General features: G+C 28.8%; 1 long non-coding RNA gene across 1 annotated transcript; it reads left to right on the forward strand.

Annotated features, from left to right (window-relative positions):
• Positions 971-4,875, forward strand: LOC110011920. The gene is made up of 3 exons (XR_002287017.1): positions 971-1,345; positions 1,433-1,490; positions 4,548-4,875. It is a non-coding gene; the product is annotated as an uncharacterized LOC110011920 (long non-coding RNA).

Raw genomic sequence — 8,208 nt, forward strand, 5'->3', positions numbered from 1 at the left:
GAGACAGAACCGTCGGTTTTTATGTGTTTTCAAATACATCTGCATCTTGTTTCCTAAAAGAAGAGGAGTAGTAGTAGTAGTTGTGAAGGATAAGGAATTAGGGTTGCATGGCTGTAATGAATTGTCTTGTCTTGTACCAGCTACCCCTTTTCAGGAAGAAAACAGCTCAGCATTAATTAAGACAAAGGTTTTGAGTTTGAATTTTATTATAATTTAATATATAGGTACGATTAAAACTTAACCATCTAATTAAATATTCGATCCATCTACATATATATTTCATGTAATTAAATTTCTAACATATATATAAACAATATTGTTCATGTGGTAGGAGCCGGGGCTGTTGACATGCATGATTTTGGTCGTACTTAATTGTTGCCTGATCAGTTCAACTCAATCTTGCAACGTAAATATCTCTGTTGTTGTTAAAAAATAAAAATAAATAATGCTTTGACATCTATCTTGCTTTGATAGATAGTGGAAATAGACATCTATATTGCTTTGACATTTGGATGCTTAATTTGAGGTGCATAATTATTAATTATTCTTTTTTTATTTTTTTTAAAAGATAATGAAAGCTGATTCATTAATTTCCCTGCAACATTAAAAGGTGACTTCAATCCAGGACCAACGATGTGCTTACGAGGACAACAATATCTTTACATGAAATATATTGACGCAAACTGCTGTTCTTTTGTACGTCCCACTATTCAATATATATATATATATATATATATATATAAAATTGCTTATAAATATAAAATTGATGAATGTGAAGTATCTATATTTATGGTCCATAATTCCGAGTAACAAATTGGAAATAATTAAAGAGATGTAGGGCAGGCAGTTGGCTTATGGGGTCTAGTAAGGGTCAACCTGCACTTCAATCAACATGTTCATGGCTTTGCTTAAGGACCCAAAATTATTTAATCGGGTCAAATCATCCTGCTATTGGTCCGATCTAAAAGGGCACATGATCCATCATAAATAATTATTCATAAATCGAACTACTTAGTGCCTTTTCGCATAATCAAAAAAATCGATTTTAATTTGTATTTTTGCATGCTGCAAATTAATTGGTTTTTGGCTTCCATGTGAATTGTTGGATCCACTTGCACAATACCCCTTGCAATTTGAAATTCTTGTCCATTGATGCACTGCCCTACTACACACCTTTAAATCTCAGACCCTAATTTTTTATGTTTTTTTTCATTACAACATATATATCCAATGTTCTCAAGGCAAAAATTCTCCCACTTGTTCATGATTTTTAGCTCTATTTTTAACCATTTTATGCTAATAATTTCTGCCTTTTTTCAGTGTTTATGATGCAGCAAAATCAATTGTAAGTCGGGTTTCGCCTTTTATTTACGTTTTAATTTTATTCTTATTGGAGAATTAAATTTTCTGCAATTTTGATGGTTAATTTCAGTATTGGACCTGTGATCGTTAATGGAAGAAGCAGGGACATGCCAAATTACGAGATTAAGGTACGTAAACTGAGATTTGGTACATAAATTGCTTCAATTATGACTTGTTTCTTTTTTTTTTTTTGGTTAATTATTGGATATGGATATCAGAACTTTAATAAAATAGAAATTTTAACAAAGTGACAGAATACAAAAAATTTCTTCATCAATTATTAATGTTTTTCAATTAATTAGGGATAGGAGGAGGTACCTAGGATCCAAATCCATCTGAGATTATGATAATGGTACAAATATTCACGAGAATCATGTCGTCGCTAATATATGTGAAGGTCAAGCAAAATTTTAGTATCTTGTTTTGGAAATATTATATGTAACGATATGTTCTTTGTATGCAGCAATTAGTATGTTATGTTGATTAATCCACGTAACGAGTGCGTATTAGTAATTTCGGGACACACTTTTGTGTCTGCATAATTTTTTTAAAATTATTTAAAATAAAATATTCATATAATTTATATTATAAATTTTAAAGGTAAACGAAATACTTAAAAAGAATACACCTATAATAATAAGTAAATATAAATATTGAATTTGTAAAATTATTGATACTAAAATATAATGGTATAATGTTGGAAAGAAGAAAAAAAAACATTTTCCAAAAAAGAAAAAACTCTCATGACAGTATTTCACTACTTTTCATTTATATGAAATTATGAATATAGTATATATAGATATATAGTATGAGCTCCATCACTTATGAATGTCAAATAAGTATATAATTAAGCATCTACATATGTGATTACTATTATATATTATTTTTAAATTAAATAATATATTTTTTGTTACAAAAATTATTACAATAATATATACACATATATATTGTTTGATATTTTTAAAATATTTATTCATCGTCATTGTTATAATGGACGCATATATATATTCTATCAAAAGAATTTCGTTTTTCTTAATTAACAATAATATGAAGTAATTATTATCATAGAAGTTTGAGTGCATTATTGTCCTAAAGTATATTAATTAGGGATACATAGTGATTGGTGGCATGCAAAGGATATATGTGAAGTGTAAACATGTTTGCTAAAAATCCCAACGGGCAATCAAAAGGGTAGCATGTCATGAACATATTCACTAGCTATATATATATATATATATTAAGAAATATTTAATTTTAGTGTGGTGTGAGTGGCTACAATTATAATTTGGATGGGCGATTTCATTGGGCCGCATATAATTTTTAATAAAATTGGACGGCTATTGCTTAGGATTAATTAATTAATCATTGTGACAAAATTCATAAATGAACTCAACTTCACCCTAAAGGTCCATTTGGCACAATGTGGTGGTGAATGGCTACCTATGTATGTATGTACAATCTTTTAATTTTTAATTAAGATACAAAGCTTTATCTAAACGGGTAATTAGGGGTCCTAGTTTATTAAATTATACATAAAAATATAATTATCACATTTATATGTAATATTGCATGCATAATCCCATTTATATATTTTAATTACAAAAAATTGTGATTAAAAAAAAAGAAATCCTATTTTAGTAATATTGGAAATATATATATATATATATACATATATATGGCTTCGAACTCCACTGATACTTAGGTATTTATTTGCCTATTTCAGTAATAGTTGTTTATAAGATTTTTATAATCGGTAATTTATGTATATAACTATTTTATTTATGAACTTTGAGTATAATTAAGGACGAGTTGAGCTTTGATGCATTTATTTATTGGAGAGATAATTGAAATCTTAGCTTGGGTTTGAAACTCGTTGATTAAGTTGTCGATTCTAGCCTGAGTTTTGAGCAAATAAGATTCGAACAACCTTTTTTTTTTAAAAAAAAATCATAGAATAATAAATGGAACGTAATCACAACTAGTTGGACTCATCCGACCTAACTTTCCACTCAAACTGAAATTTTACCCTTTTCACTTTGTATCTTCTCCAATGAGGTCTATCTCTCTATCAATCCACGCATTTTCTTGCTCTTTAATCATAAATATGAATTTAAATAACAAAAAGTTGAGAGTTTATTTTAATATATGTAGTCTGTTTCAAATATGGAGAAATGGAACAGGAGACAAGGACATTGACATCCAAACTGCCCATCACTTTTAGATAATTACACACTAATATTATCATTTTAATACTAAATAAAATGCAGCCGACATCATTCTTTTTCTAAACAATAACACCTAATTAAACATTACTTACCAAATAATTAATAGTGATTAGGAGGCCCCTTAATTCATTTATTTGGACGTAATCACTGAAGTCAGCATCTCTATTCTTACATCTACTTTTTTTTGTTATAAACTAAGTTTGAGTTTCAGGCGCCGCATTTGTGCACTATTTTTTTTTTTTTATTATTAGTTTGTTACTACTTTAATTTTAATAACTTCAATATTGGCAGCTCTACGTATACTGCATGCCATATGTAAATTTCCTTTTCATTTTTATGTTTTCTTTTTTGTCCTTTAATGGTACATGATAAATAATTCCGTTGGTAAAACTGAGACCTCATAATTATAGGGATACATTACATTGATAATCCTTAAAGTTAGATTTAAATACGCAAACCCCCTTTGTGGGTGTCAGTGTAACATACCTTATCGGTATTTGCGTAAACTTTTGTTACTGAGTACGGGTGTACTTGTAATTATAACTACAACGTTAAGGGGTATAATTTTGTAAAAGACATGAAGTATTTGTGTGTTTGAATGTAATCTCAAGAGTTATCGATGTAATTTAATTACCGCAAGTTAAATCATAATAATATAGTTAGTTGTTGTTTGCATGTTTAAACACATTAAGAGTAGTTAGTAATTATCATTTGATATTAATAATAGGTGCAATGACAATTTTGCCACTTAAAATCAAACATGATAAAAAAATCCACACAAATTTTACATAAAAATCAGCATCGAAAGAGAACCTTAAACCTAGATATCTGCTTTAAACCACAAAATCGTGTTATAATCTACACCAGGAATATCATCCAATGCGTAATCCTTTTCATAGACCCATCACGTCCTTATTTCTGGAATACGTTTCTGTTGATTACTTAATGTGATTGGACCAGAAAGTTTGATGATGTGCGAGCCCAGTTCATCCTAGCCGTTTAAGCTTCCGACTTCACAGCTGCGGACGCTCTTAGTATCACAGCTCAGCATTAGAGCAGTGGACCAATCTGCACCGAATTATGGAACCATCGCCTTCCCACCTCTCTCTCCTTCGCTCACCTGGTTGGCAAGGTTGGGTTTATTGATTTAAAAAAAATATGCAACTCATTGGAATATTATAAAATAAAATTTTAACTTCTTTAAATGCATTTTAATTAAATACTAATATTAAATCACGACTCAACAAGTTTTGTTTTTTTTTTCTTTAATTAAATCGAATATGAAACACGAAATTATGTGATTCATTTGATGTCAGTAATATAATTTATTGCGCAAATTATAATAGACTTTTTTTAGATTTGTCATAATTATAAATATTCTCTTATTTGAAAACTTATCCATACCATATGATTTTAACGGCCATCTAGCCTAATCCGTTACTTTCTGTCAAATTTTCATCTATTTTTTTGTGAACTAACTAACTAAGTGGATAATTATTTTATAATTTTTCACCCACGTTGTCCCTTTTCTTTTAAAAAAAAATATTTTTTTTTAAGAAAAGAAAACATTAAAGTAACTGTAAAGTCGATGATCAGGTTATGTACTTAAGGATTATATAATTTCATCAAAATAAGGAGTATTGGTAATTTTTCAAACAACAAATGATATTTGTAATTATGACAAATTTCAAAAAAGCTCGTTATAATTTACACTAGTTTATATTATGTTGATATGATATAATCTGTGAGATCTAATTAAGAATTTAAAATTCAATTCACCTAATTAGAAAAATCATCAAATTGATTTCTTAATAGATAATAAATGCGAAGTATCTTTTTTCTTCGGATTTAATTATAAACTTTTAGCTAATACGAAGATATAATAGCACTATTAATAATTAAAAAGTTCTCAACTTTTCAATTGGGTTTAATAATGACCCTTGTAAACTTAAATACATAAAAAAAAATCCATATTGTTATTAATTAATTGCAAAAGGTAACCTTCAAACCTCTTGAAAATGTACCGTACTAGATTTCATGATAAACTATATATATATATATATATATATATATATCAAAAGTACTAGTTAATTAATATTATTATCATAATAGGACACTGTCTCCTATGTCAATTCTCATTATTAGTTAATATATATATATAGCATATCAAATCTTCTGCATTACATTATGTACGTACAATAATTAATTTGTTATGTGGTGGCATGAAAATTATTATATTATCAAATTCCCATAAGACTATAAATTATTAATTAGCTACTTTTTAAGTAATAATAACATACATAATTATATCAACGTTTCGATAAAAAGAACAATACATTAATAGACTAAAAAATTACAACAACTCATATGAGATCAGAAAAAGGCTCACATAGAGTGAGATAAATATCCACACGTTTTATGAGACTCGAATTTATTTGTGAGACCTCAATCTTAATTATTAATTAACTAATTATTTAATTAATAAGGTATATAGTCGACGTCAATTGGCGACAATTAATGTACTTTTTCTTTTATAATTAAATATATTTTGCAGAGGAAGCAGTGACGAAATTGCATAATTAAAACACATGTGAGAGATTGCGTCTAAGAGATTAATAAATTATGAGTGAAGAAGCATCATATATAGATACTGGATCTGCAGTTCTCTTAATTAATTAATAATTATGAAATTAATTAACTAATTAGTCTTTTTTTAATTTTTATTTTTAAAATTCTTGATTCTTTCAGGCCTAAAGGGTCAACTGGGTTCTGACCTTTCGAGGCAGATATAAGGCTTGATATCGTTAAGGAAAAATCATAATTATTGACTTTTGAGTTTCAAGTAATTTAATTCCGGACATGCTTCTGATCAGCTGCCGTTTATGATTATATTTATACAATATTTTATTTAATTTTTTTTAGTTAAGCTAGATACCGAATCCCTATTGCTTTGATTACATCAATTAACGAGAATATTTAAATTAATTTATTTTTTTAGTAATAAGAAGTATATATTTTTTATAAAAAAATAAAAAATAAAAATGTGTGGTGAAATCAGCAAGGCTAGGCTTGATTTGTAATTAAGTGTTTGGAGTATAGTGTAGATAGTAGTAATGCAAGGTGAGGAAATTCTTGGATAAGACAAAATTAATATTTCAAGATAATTACTAACATAAACATGCGAGTTGTAATACTGCGGACCCCATCCTAGGAAACAATAGCAACCTTAATTTTGTGAACTGTAAACCATATCTTGATTAGCTGTTAATTTGGATTGATGATGATGATGATGATCTTGCTGTTCCTTGTTCGAGGCGCAACCATTTGCTCAAAAATCTTGCTGCTGCCTACGTCTATATAAATTATTTCTTTATAAATTTCTCTGCACTGAAATTTGGTTTTATTAATCAAATTCATTTTTATATATGTTATTAGTGTTTTCACAAAGGGATAAAATGTGATTAACCAAATACATGTATGTATGGGGATGGCTTGTGGAAATCGAATAGGTCGTCCCCGAGCTTGTTATCCTTTATTTATAATTCGTAAACCTGCCATTGATAAATTAGTGAAATTGTAAAAAATAAGTAATTCAGATCGAAGTGATGGCTAGTGATGACTTGGTGGGGCTCAATGATATATTGGTTAGCTTGCACACAGAATGTTAGGTTTGCTGAGGTGCTAAAGTGCGATCTGACTATATACATACATGCACATTTGCGAAATGGACCGCAATTATATTTATATAGACTTGTCATAATTTAGGCCATGTGTCGGCTTAGTAACAGTCGGATGATCGTGAATCCCCAACCAGTAAGGCAATCATCTGGTTAGGCGGATGGAGTCACTCAAAAAGACGTGGATCTCAAGAGTGTTTAGTATTTTTCTCTTTTTTCGCAGTGCAAATTTGTCCTCCGAGACCATTTATTCATTGTATTAATAAGCTTGACACAGAGCCAGTATAATTGCATACTTGCTTTTTTTATTTTTTTAATTATTGTGAATTTATGCTACACTTACTAATGAAATAAAAGACATCAAATATTACACTCAAATAAATTCATTTTAATATTATTACATTTATACTAATACTCTGTTAATTTCTTTTGAATATACACTCAGACTATAATACATGGAGAAAAATTCAAAGTGTTGTGGAGGAAAAAAGCAGTCAACATGTTTAACATGAAAAAAGACAACCCCAAATCACTCCGCGTGTATTATTGCGCGCCTGCACGCAGTAGTTTAGGACACACGTACGCGGATTTTCACCAGATACGCACCCTAATTGATGCACGGGTTCCAGCTCTCGTAATCCCCCCACTTCCACCGTTGACCAAACAACCCCTTATACATAATTTATTTTTTTATTTAAAAAATAAAGATCAGTTAACTATAAATTTATTATTTTCCCAACAGTACGAAAATAAAATTAAAAAAAAAAGGAAGGAATCTAATTTTTGGGTGTGTGGAATCTGGTTGACTTCAAATGGCAGAGTTAATTTTGGCAAGTTGGATGGGTTTTCTCTTACCGTGAGAGCCATAATATTTGTAGTAAAATGCACGAAAATCAAAGTATTTTAAGGTATGTAAGAGGTGTAGAAAATCACAATTGTAGCAA

Source organism: Sesamum indicum, linkage group LG4 (genome assembly GCF_000512975.1).
Source record: "Sesamum indicum cultivar Zhongzhi No. 13 linkage group LG4, S_indicum_v1.0, whole genome shotgun sequence".
Classification (NCBI taxonomy): domain Eukaryota; kingdom Viridiplantae; phylum Streptophyta; class Magnoliopsida; order Lamiales; family Pedaliaceae; genus Sesamum; species Sesamum indicum.